Here is a 13,242-nt window from a genome sequence, read left to right on the forward strand (position 1 = left end):
TTTGTATATAACTATGTAATCTAAACATGAGTAACCAAACCTCACGATAAAAAAAAATATTCATACTTTATCCCATTGGGTTAGTGAAAGACCAAGTTAAGGAGTAAAATGTTAAGAAAACCACGCAATAATCTCACCAAACTTAATTTTCTACATAAAACATCTAACCTACTGAGCTTCTAAAAGAAAATCCCTTCAACAAGAACGGACCTACTAACCTATATTATATACAATTTACTTAACTTGTATTGTACCGAAACAATAAATTGTGGCATTCCAAGTGTACAAGGGTAATGAAGACGAATCTCAAAGCATCTAAGAGATTGAATTCAATTATCACTAAGTGCGAACGCGTGAATTGGTTACATGGTTTGCTACAGCAACAGCTCCGTAACGCTCGTGTGTATGTTGCAGTAACATGATACAGTAACTGTAATAGTGTTTTGCATAAAGGTTTGCGATTTAATGTGTGAGTTACTATTTATATAGAATGTTATATAGGTATGTCTAATGTATTGTTTTCTTTATTAAACAAGTTAATTGAGATCACTAGGGTCAGGATCAGTATGAGTTAGCTTTACGTTTAAAGTAATCGAAACGCGAGCGCGATCAACGCTCTGATAGGCCAGCTCTAATAAACCAACCAATCAGAGCGCTCTTGTTTCGTTTTCGTTAATCGTAAAGCAAACTCGTACTAAGGGTACTGGACACACGTGTCCTATTTATCACGTCTCTAAATACGTGTTAAAGAGCTTTTTCCTTAAACTAACAAATAACACGATCACATTAAGCTACGACAAAAAATGAACATTCCATTTCAAACCGTATAACTATGTAATTAGGTCTGAAATGCTCATTTGTTTAAATTAAATAAATGGCCATATATAAAGGTCACAGTTACAATGAACAACGTAATGTATACCCTAATTATTAGTGAAAAACTGTACACAGTATATATGTGTAATTTAAATATAATTTCCCTAGAGCCTAGGGTTTAATTAAAACAGGCGGGTTGTATAAAAAATGTGTATAATTGTGTACAATCTAAGTCTAAACGAGTGTAATACATTAATTAGATGTATTGTACAATTATATATTGTTATTTGTTCGTTATACAGAACATTAAATATTTGTATAATATGTAGAAATTGAGTTTACTAAGCTTTGAAGTTAATTGAGAATTTGAACATTAGTATTTGTTTTCTTTGTTAAAGGGTATATCGTGACTGTTATTTCCCAAAGGGATAGGCAGAAGAGTAATCAAATTGTCTTTTATTTTTGTTGGTATTTTCTTAAATATTTGCTGTTTGGACTCTTTTATAAAGATGACTTTCTTTGGTTGTGTTTAACTATTTATTCAATAACATCAACAACCTGTAAGTCACCACTGTTGACCAATGGCCTCTTCTCACACGAAGAAGATTTGAGCATTTATCATTATTGGCATAATTATTACTATGAAAAAAAAACAGACGGTCATTTTTTTAAATAAAATTATGAAACAATAAGTTGATAATACCACCTACTCGACATGATTTCCGGGCAAGGAGTGTCGCTACCATAATTACCTACCTACCTAATTTTACAAAAGACCAACATTTCTAAGCGTATGAAAACGGAGGAAAATGTCGCATTCTCAACAAACCATGATTCAACGTCGCTAATCAAACAATTTCAAGACAAACTCCAAGAACTGTCAACAGACGAGAATCCCCTTAATTCCCATACTGTCACGAAAATTGACTGAACGACGTAAATGCGTCAAAACTCCGTCAATACGAGAGGTCTGAGGACACGAGAGATTTCATGCAAATGTGCTCACACTGCGCGAATCTTAATTATGAATGATAATTAATTACATTAGCCGTTTAAATTCTGCCCTGTTAATTCATTATACACACACAGTTATATAAAACCAGTATATCTTGGTCCCGCTTTATATGATCTCTCCGCACAGCCAAAGGTCAGTTTATACTGGATATATAGCTTGAAGTGAGATGTACGTGAGATAAATCCTGAACTATTGTGTTTAGTTTGACAGGGTTGCGTCACGCTGGAATTGCCTTAAATTATTCAGTTGGTAGTACCGTGTCGTTGTAATTACATGAGGTGACGTGGTAATACCCTGGCCTAGTGTAAAACTATGTCATTTTGTGACAATAAAGAGTTAGTTACTATGTTTGGTTGTTTGTTGTATAATGTTATATCATATGTATACTTTATACAATAGCTGTATAAAAAATATATATCACTAGTTAAGGACCTTTTTTGTAGTATAAATATTATTTTTAGGATCACAGTAGCTTGCCGACCTGTTTTTTTTTTTATAAATCCACAGAAGCATTTCGAATGTTGACACTTGAAAAGAAGCAACGTTAGTGTGTCTGTTCAATTTCAAAGCAAAAAAAGCACTCTTGCGCAAACTACAAAGCGTGTACGGTTTGAAGTGAATATCTACTTGAGACAAGTGGATCCAAGTAAAGTCTCAAGTTTAGTTTTTATCAAAACAACGTATAGAAATATGGCTTTAAAAATACTTTCTTCATCCAAAAAATCTATTTTGTTGTGCCGCCTCCTGAATAACTAATCCTTTTTATACATTATTGCGATAATTTCACGCTACAGCGAATTTTTGTTAGTTTTTTATTTATTAAAAATTCGTGTTTATTATAATTATTAGAGGGGGCGAGATTTCATAGTTTATTTGCTTATTCTTAAGTCAATAGTGGCTTATATTTTAATATCATAAAATAGTTATGAGTTGTATATAAATAAAGACTGATGAAGCCAAACTAAAAAAAGAATCTCGCCGTCTTTCTAATACAACATTTTTGCGCCCGACATACCTACCTGTATTAGCAAATCTTGTATTGTGCGCTGTCTACGAAAACATGTACAAGAAACTAAATTACGTTACGTTAGCAACGCATATTTATTTGATACTAGCTGTGCCCGCGGCTTCGGCTGAGTAGAATACCAACTATAAGTACTTTTTTTTCTGAAATAAAATACTCCTTAGTACATTAGCTACGAACCAATCATAAAAATCCCATCAAAATCGGTCCAGCCATTTAAGAGATTAACCGGAACAAACAAACAAACAGACAGACAAACATTGTGAATTGAGTGTATCTATCATAATTATGTATACCTATACATATGCATGTAGTAAAAAGCGGCTATTTCAGTATTACAAACAGACACTCTAATTTTGTTGATTAGTCTAGATGTTGAATTGTTAATGATCTTGAATTGTGAAAGAAACACATTAGAGAGCAAGAAATAAACTCATCAAACACACAATATCTTTTGTAACAAAGTCTTTTAAATGTATATTCATTTCCGTGCAACAATTTCTGCAAGAATAAGCATTTTAATTCGGTAAATTTAATTAAAATTGCATTTCAAGTTGAACGTCATTGCCACCAACCGAAGCGTTGCATTGCCGCGGTTTTCTATGATACGTCCGCTGCGACCGCATCCGTGTCCGAAAAGAGCATTAAACATTAAATCCGTACGTATTTCAAACCGTTAAATTCAATTCGTATTCGCGAAATCACCCTGTGTGTATAAACCCTGATATTTTTCTCGGAATGAAAAGTTTCGGACAGGATTTGCGATCCAGTTATCCCTATTCGTTGAACTCTGTGGATCAAAAGTGACGTTCCTTTTGCAGATTTTTCCTTAAAATAAGTAAATATTTTCCGGAGTCAACTTTGAGGTCGGTTTTAGAAGGATGATTTTCGTGTTCGAAGCTTAAACTGAGATGTTATCAAGCTGCACATTGTTCCTTTTGAAATATCACCTCTATTTCTCCCGAAGTCAAACAGAACATTGGGAAATACGTAATACTAAACGTAGTTTGACTAAGACAATTCGCAATAAGAATCACTAGAATTGTTCAGAGATCCTCACATTACAAGAAGACAAAAGGGGTTTCGGGTTCCACGCTCTTTCGAGTGCTAAAACATCGGAGGGAACGATATCTGAAACTTGAGGACTATTGTCTGCACAATAAACTTTATCTCAGAATTAAAATGTATTCTGAAATCGATTCATTAACAACATTAATGATAGTTTTATTTGTTCAAAGTCTAGACGATTCTTCGACGGGAGAAAATGTTGAAGCCTTTGAGTTTTATGTCGGAGATAAAAGGTTTATTTTGGCATATTTCTGAGAATTGAGTCTGTAGTTGATTGAAATCTGGTGAATAATGAAGTTTTAGATCAAAGGTCGCAACTGAGTCTACATGTAGGCATATATATTTTATTAATTTACTTGACATGCGTGTCTGTGACAGCGATTGAAGTAATTACGCTGATTACTCTACAATATACACGTATGTAGGTGGAGGTTGGAATATGGCTGTGTCAGACATTTTGCTCAATAATATTCAGGTTACCGATAAAAAACGTGATCAATTTTTAAAAATGCGTACATTAACAATTTACCTTTTTCCTTACCTAAGTATATTTAGGCGAAAATTGTATAAAAAACAAGAACAGTAAGTGGAGAATTTCAAAGTTAGAAATGGAAAACTAACCCGTTTACACGAGCCACGCAACCACTCAAATAACAAGCGAACCTACTACACCTTATCAAATTATTTTCTATATAAACAAACGATTTAAACAACTAACTTTTATGTAAATGTTAGAAGGGAACGTTATTAAATTTATTTCTACTAAAGTTTGTTATTGTTTAGCCAACGCTTTCTCACCTTTGGAATCAACATGTTACCTGTCAAATTTATTTGTACCTACAGACTAATGGAGTCTAGGTCTGGGTTGTTGATATAAAGGTCTGGGGAACATTCCAGGATTGGGATGTTGGTTAGCAAGATATTTGTCACCCAGTGTATGATTAACAGTTTCTTAATAGGATTGCATGAGGTTGTTGAAAGTATTGATAGTAACTGAACTAAAGAAGAAACCATAATGGTTGAAGGATATGTGACAAAAGCCAAAACATTTATTTGACTTAATACATTTTTGAAACGTTATCATACAATTGTCTGTCAAAGCTTAATAAAGAATCCCTTACATAAGAAATAAATTACTTCAGTTATTCTACGCAACGTTTTTGACCATTCCCAGCAGTTATTGAGAAAACGAGAACGCTTAGGTAAATAAACTAACGAAACGATGAAAATTCAAAACGTTGGAATTGAAAATCAGCAATGGGTGGGTAGACGAATATTTTTCAAAGGGACTGGGAGAGGGAATAGAAAAAACATGCCAGATTCAGTTGCATTTCGTCGCAAAATTGTTGCATAGAAGTCTGGTACTGCAGCCAGCACGATGGCTTAGCTCTCGTCTGTATTTGAATAACTCTCGGCTACCCAAAAACGGGTAAATATTGCATTTTTGACATACGAAATCGGGACTATATGGAAGATGAAACGTCGGCTTGCAGTGTAGTTTATAAATTGAAAGACCGATTTCTATTTGTTGAACGGAGATTGGTTTTATTTATATTGTTGTAGACGTATTATGACTATCTTCGTGTACAATCCACTTTTCACCAATACTGTGGTAATGGAAGACTGGAAACAAAATATTGTTTTGAACCACACAAAATATGTGTTGTGCTTCTGAGAAGGCTTTGGTAAAGCTTAAGGTCCTATGAGCCCAATTAGCGTGGTAGTTGTCACAACTCAACTGACCAACGGTTTAACATTTTGTTTTGTTTTTAATTATATCTTTATTAAGTTCTCCACCGACACTCGGTCCGTGCCCTTGTCATACATTTTTTCAGTTTGACATTTTATAAGTAGGTACTTATTCTAATTAGCATTTTTTTAACCTTTAGTCAGAAGGAGAACATATCAAAGAGAAAGTGTCAGAATCTTACTGACTAATCTAAACCCTATTCTGTACCCTTACTACGAGTTTGTTTTACGTTGAACGTAAACGAAACGAGAGCGCGTTCGGCGCTCTGATTGGCCGGCGCAAATGAACCCACCAATCCGAGCGCCGAACACGTTCTCGTTTCGTAAACGTAAAACAAACTCGTACTAAGGGTGCTGTTCTTACTCCTGCTTCGAGCGGGAGCCCCGGTAAACTGCTAGGTCGTTTACAATACCAAGTACCTCCGACATCATATTAACTAGTCACTCTCAAAACAGCGATTCCAACTACCTACCTACTAGTGACTAGACACATTCACAGACAAAATCGACCTTCAAGAACAAAGACCCGGTTTACTGATCTATATAACTTTGCATATGTCGCAATATATAATAAAGTAAGTATATAACAAATTACATTAGAAACACGCGGCAAAAACCTTGAGTCTGCAATGTGAGTGCATTTTTATCATGCTAGCTTTAATTAGAAATGAGATTGTAATTAATTTGTTTGTTTGTGCAGTCCTTGTCGTTGTTGATATAATTTCAATGCTATTTTTGATAAAAAGTAGTTTAACTTCTTGTATGCCAGTGTATGGCATATTATGGGTTAAGTATGGATTACTTATCCTAGGGTAACCAACATCAAATTTAAATTACGGTGTGTTAAAAAAATAGCAATCATATTGTTTCTTTTGTAACTAACCGGCTAATCCATATTTAAAATAGATAAATAAACTTATTGTTTAGATATCACACTAATTTTATAAATGTGAAAGTTTGTTTGTTTGTTGGATGTTTGTCCGAGAATCACGCTGTAACTACTGAATTTGATGAAATTTCGTATACAGACACGATATAAGCTGACTTGGAGCAGACGTAGCCGCTGGCAGAAGCTAGTAATTTAAACTTTCATGACGAATAGTCGTACTAGAAGTAAAACATGCAGTACCTAGGTAATGTTCTATTATAAAAGTTGGTACCTAGTCATGTATAATGAAATTCGCATTAGACATTACATTTGCCTGAAAACAAAAGCATGACCTAACAACTTGAACTTCCACACTTACACAACAACGAAACGAATTATAAGCACCAATTAAATTCAAATTAAAATGAAACTTATTTATATTACACATTGAACTCAATTTTAAATAAAAGCTGTTGTGTAAATAGGTTTTAGTTTATGACGATAGACAAGTGATCTACGGTTGTGATGTGACCGGAGGGGACAGGTGAAAGGCATTTGGAGTATTAATAAAGTATGAATAGAGATATAGAGCGCTTGCTTTCGTATAATACCTATATATTTTATGACTATGGTATAAACGTCGATGATACAGACATGGATTTGTTTTTGACGCTGTTTTAGACAAAGAACTGGAGTTTTTAAGAATTGAAAAAAATATAACAGTAGATAATATTGGATTTTTGACCGTCAATTACGTTGAAACTACAAAACAGATTTTGATGAAATTTTATATACAGATAGGAATGAGCTGACTTGGGTGGTACGCTTATACGATTATCCCACGGGAATGCGGGCGAAGCCGCTGACAGAAAACAAGTGAAGTATGTGTACCTATCTGAACTTTGGTATCATCGCGTCATTAAGAAATAATTTATTCCTGCAATATTTCTATGTAGTAAACATTTGCAAATTATCACACAATGTAGTTCTTTGGGTATGTCAAAATAATATTATGATAGTCCACACGTGACAGACACGCGTGCCAGTGTTACCACTTTATCTAAGTGTTGTCATATCATATTCGTACGTGCTGTTTGTAATCGATTCACAAAGTTGCCATAACAAAGCAAAAATAGGTGTAACAATCAATTAATGACAAACTTGTTAGTAACAGTTTAAATTTTTCAGAATGACATGAAATATTCAGTCACGTTTTGTATGACAAATATTTTTTTTCGTGGAAATTTTTCTTGGGTCATCACACTTTGACAATTGTAGTTTATTATGGTGAAATTCGTTATTTTATTTGTATATAATAATTATCTAATACGTATATCGATCGCTTGACTAAATTAACGTATATTTTTGAGAGACTTAATTATGTAAAACTAGCAAACCCGGCGAACTCCAATTCGTTACCAATGACTTTCCCTGTTTTTGAATTTTCTTTGCTATAAACCTCACGAATCCCGAGACCGAGATGCAAAACCGTGTAAATCGGTTCGTGCGTTCTGGAGTTATAGCGTCAGGAAGAAAAACCCGACTTATTTGTATATTATAGATTATATTATAGATATAGCGCTCTTTATCTTATTAATACCCATAAAAGTTAGTGTTCTAGTTGGTCTAATAATGAACATGATTTATTGTTATCATTGTGTTGTGATCACCCAGTGATAATTGCGTAAGAAAGGCGAAAGGAGATTAGCTATGACCAGCGAGATTTGTAGGTGAAGATAGACAGTAAATAGCTGTTATCAGGACTGAATGAAAAGGACCATCTGCCGTAACAACTGAGAAGTTTATTTAAGATTTGTTATCAACTTTATATGTTAGACGGCGATGTAAAATATATGTTTTCTTCATATTGTGATTACCTGTTTCTTTTCATTACATGTTTAGTTTTGCAATTTCATTTTTGTTGTAGCTTCTAACCGGCCTATCTGGAAGTCATTGAGCCTGTGTTCTGCAGTGGACGTCTTGTGGCTTCTATTATGATGACGTCAATGGCAATTTTGCGACCGTGATATTGTCCTTTTCAAGATTTTATACAGTTTGAAGATACTAAAGACAATTACTATTTTACTTTCCTACTTTTTTCTTTACAATAATTTTATATAATACTCAAAGAAACAATTTAAATACAGAAGTAGGCACGCTTTTTGCAATACGCTCACACTAACTAACACTAGAAAAATGATAAGTCACATTTCAAGCTTTCTATTACAAAAGCTAGGCCTCTTGTCGCTCCACTACCTGATTGTTGCTTGCGCAGGGGCAGGTTCACGCCCACTAAAGTCCTTACGTAATTTGATGACGTCACATTTAGAAAGCGACAATTAAAAATGTTAGGCTGTTCTAAATAGACTGATATTTTGGATCTGTATCAATCTTGTTATCTCGATCTAGATTATGGGCTTTGGATTAAATTGTTAAATTTTCCGCATTAGAACATTTACGATGATATATTTAATGCTTATTTTCGATATCATCATCATCAGACTTAAAAAACTTATAAGTGGCCACTGCTGACTAAAGGCCTCTTCTCACGCGGAGAAGTTTTGAGGATTACCGATTAATCACCACGCTTGCTCAGTGCGTGTTGGTTTCGATATCAACACGATACATATTTGATGTCTCACGTCATGCGAAGTTGAAGTTTACCATCATCTACATCTGCCTATGACAGTCTAGATTTGAATTATGGGTCTCCTCACAGAAATATTCAAAACAGTAGCCTTAGTACGAGTTTGTCTTACCTCTACCTCAGCGGTCTGATTGGCCGGCTCGAATGAACCAACCAATCAGAGCGCCGAACGCGCTCTCGTTTCGTTCTCGTTAAACGTAAAACAAAGTCGTACTAAGCCCTCAGTTAGATATATCATCTATGCATCTCCTCTACATAAAAAGGCTTGCCATAATCTCATCTGGTAGGTTGAAGAACTCGGAGATGGCAGTTTAAAAGGTTGAGGTTTATTACAAAGCCCTGGGATACAGCTATATTAACATTCGTTAATTTGTAATTAAATTAAAGCTTGCTAAATATAGTTCTATATATAACAAGAAAATAGTGTTCAAGAAAACTAAATTATACGAGAGATTTTGTTTGCTAACAAAGACTCGTAATAATTTGAATTTTCTTTTTGTTTGCAAGAAATTAACAGAATTAATTACTTATGTATACTTTTGTGATTGAAAATAAAGATCTTGTACGACGACTAGTAATTAAAATGGCTACCAAAAATAGGTTGCTTGATTTTCATAAATGTAGACAAGACTTTCAAATTGAAAACTACATGTTTAATTTTAATTATCATGGAACGAGCGCCTAGCTTCACTGACAGACAGACTGACGGACAATTCAATTTGACGTTTCAAAAGTGCCTAATTTAGGATTAATTGAAATAAATGCTTTGACTTGACTTGACTTGACATGTTTTTCGGCTTACTCACTTAACTATTTGACGAGGAACTTGACTAGTTTCAAGCCATGCTAAAGGCTCATATTCATGAGCAGCATTCCGCGACCCACGGCTATCGGCTTGAAACTAGTCAAGTTTGTCGTCAAATAGTTACGTAAGCCGAAAAACAAAATAAAAAATGTAGTATGTCTAACGAAGGTTTAATTTTGATAAGATTGAAGTTTCCTAATTTTCATAGAAATAAACGGTTATTGTAAATTACATACGGTATCTGAAATCAGTAATCGAACGGTGAATCTTGTGTACGTAAACAGTGAATACATATTACATTATTATATGTACGTATGTAACTAATGGTCTCGAGTGTCATGTCATGTATCATACGCTTAGGCGATATGTTTGTACATGTACTACACGGGCGAAACCGCAGAACATAACTAGTAGCAGCATAATTAAAGGCAAACAACATTACCAAACACACATCAAACAGATTATCTAGAAACTGTCACATGTACCCGAACTAATACATTTTTAACGAAATCCAAAAATTATAAAGTTAAGTCTCAATTAGAGAGTTTGAACAAAAATGTGTTTTATACATCGGTTTTAGAGTTCAAATTCCAAGTGGTGATGTCTCGTTCATTAGTTGGCTACAATCAGGACCTAAGCAAACATGAGAATGGAGGATTTTGTTTGAATAATTATTATTTCTGTTTGAATTATCCTAAACAACGCGAGTACCGAATGGAAAATTCTTGTTCTGTATATGAAATCTAATTAAGTACGTAGCAAACCTTGTTAGGAGACGCTTAATTTCGAGAATTAAGAGATATGAGTAGGTATAGCTACTTTCGTACTTCTGTTACGGAATTATTCAGTCACGTCAAGTCATAAAGAAAGTATATAGGAACCTGTTCTCCATTAATCAGCAGACGGCTTAGTTGATTTTTTTTACGTTAACGCAATCGAAACATTACCGCGTTTAACCCTCTGGTTGACCAGTTCAAATGATCTAACCAATCAGAACCCTTACTACGAGTTTGCTTTACGTTTAAAGTGATCGTAACGAGAGCACATTCAGCGGTCTGATTGGCCGGCTCAAATAAACCAACCAATAAGAGCGCAAATTCATACTCATACAGAGGGCAAAACTTAGTTTCGATTGTGTTAACTTACAAAAAAACTCACACTAGACTCTCTGGTAGACATGAGAATACTAAGGGCTAGGAGTTGTATTAAAACGAAAACAAGAATTTTAGATAGGCATGTTTTTAATTATACTTTTATTTTCTCAATTTTCAACGCTTTGACTTAAAATGTTTACAAATAAAATGGTAAATGGTACTACTATTTAAATTTATATAATTTTATAATAGGTATAAAAGTAAAAACTTACGTTTCGATATCGTTGGTGCGATATCTAATTCATGTTTCGCGGCCAGCGCGCCGTCTCTCGCGAAGCTTCAGTTCTGTAACAAATTAACAATTCATATTAATATCATAAGTTGTTTTATATCTTAGGAACATGATTATTTAAAATGCAAGACTGTTAACTTATAATAAAACGAAATAAGCAATACTTAAAGAAGTTTTTGTGATGACGTCAATGCGGACGACAGACTTAGTTACAATTTAGAGCCTCAGTTTATACTAGTTTTTTCTTAATTTGGGTGCTTTTCCACCAGAGATGTGCTATGTAGCTATACTATGAAAATACATCCTTGTAGCATGTAAAAGTTAAGGCGTGAAACTGGTACAACAATGTGTACATATGTGTTACATTAAATGTCTGTGAGTGCGGCAGTTAGTTGCAAGTTTTTTCTTAACAATACTAGACGTAAGAAATCTATGATGTTACATGATTAAAACTTAGCTTGAACACGCCTAAGATAGTGCTGAAATAACACGTGGTTCACTAAGCAAAATTTGATAACATCCACGCAACACCACAACATTTTTTTTTTAGATTAACGTAGCTTATAATTTTTTATGATACTTAACATACTAGAATATACATAACGTAATCATACATAGGCTAAATAAAATAATACTCAAACTCAATAAAATAGCACAAAATTCCATAGCCCATAAGCTGTTGCTATTTCATACAAGCGTTTAGGGACAAAGAGCTCCAAAAACGGCGCATGAACATTATAAAGCCGAGAACAGAAGTTCGTTATCCGTCGACTGAACTAGCGGAGCACGTTTTGACCGTTTGTGTCTGTTACCTACGGCCTTGAATAAACAAAAAATATATAATGATCGAGTTCAGGTAGTGACAGACGTGATTCAGTGGTTTCCAGACGGTTTCTAGGATATTTTTGGTAGTTTTTTGTTCCTTGTATGGCTTTCTCTCTCTTTCTATCTGATCTGTTTATTTTAGTTATCTACGGAATGTTTTTCTTTTGAGGAATCTTATATACGGAGTGTTTGTTAGATTTTGGTTTTTCGGGGAAGTAAGTATAAAGAGTTTTCTTCGAAAACAATAATTGATTTATTGTCTAAAAAAAGCGTTTACTAGTTTTTCTGTATACAGAAGAAACTACGTAGGTACAGGTTTTTATAAAACGATATTTTAATTCATTGTTTGAATGTTAAAATCACAGTAGCAAAAACAATACGATTTAAAACACTGAACATTACAATGTCGTGATAAAAAATACTGAATTCAGATTTCAATAAAATATTTAATGCGAAATCTCAGTGTTGGACCCGTGTTACATATTTTGAAGTTCATTGTCACTTTCTCAAGGTTACGAGTAATGCTAGCTTGTCGACACGCTTTCGTTAAATTGACGGACAAAACGATTTTGTCATTACGTTGTATAACTATTAGGTACATTGAGTGTTTATTTATTACAGTTAATAATTAGCCTAGATATCAGATTGAATATGACTGCTGGTATTATAATAAAAATAAAAGATACTAACACACATATCATATAGAACAAAAAAAAAAGTAGTTGGTACACGTTATTTTCACAACACTTCAATTTCTCAATGCACTCGTATGTAAGAGGGTCCATAATTGTATTCAGCGCCATCTAGTTACATGTGCATGAACTGCAACGACAACAATGGTCGCTAGATGGCGCGACCTTGCGAAGTGGGTTCAATAATTGGCAAAGGCGAATTCAAGAATGGCATTAGGCGATTTCTAATCTATTGTGAATGGACTGACTACGCAATCTTACATAATGTTGGTCATATGTGGCAATCGGGTTTAAAATTGAAGAGTTAACTCGTGTTGAGTCGAAAAGAGAAGCTACGCGATCAAGAT

General features: G+C 34.1%; 1 non-coding gene across 2 annotated transcripts in view; it reads right to left on the reverse strand.

The window, feature by feature from the left end:
* LOC118271273 (uncharacterized) overlaps nt 1–13,242 on the reverse strand; it is a 94,473-nt gene that overhangs the window by 27,650 nt on the left and 53,581 nt on the right. For both annotated transcript variants that reach the window (XR_007705613.1, XR_007705612.1), the window contains exon 3: nt 11,359–11,431. This is a non-coding gene — a transcript (uncharacterized LOC118271273). The remainder of the gene's footprint in view (nt 1–11,358; nt 11,432–13,242) is intronic.

The sequence above is a fragment of the Spodoptera frugiperda genome, chromosome 9 (assembly GCF_023101765.2).
Source record: "Spodoptera frugiperda isolate SF20-4 chromosome 9, AGI-APGP_CSIRO_Sfru_2.0, whole genome shotgun sequence".
NCBI lineage: Eukaryota > Metazoa > Arthropoda > Insecta > Lepidoptera > Noctuidae > Spodoptera > Spodoptera frugiperda.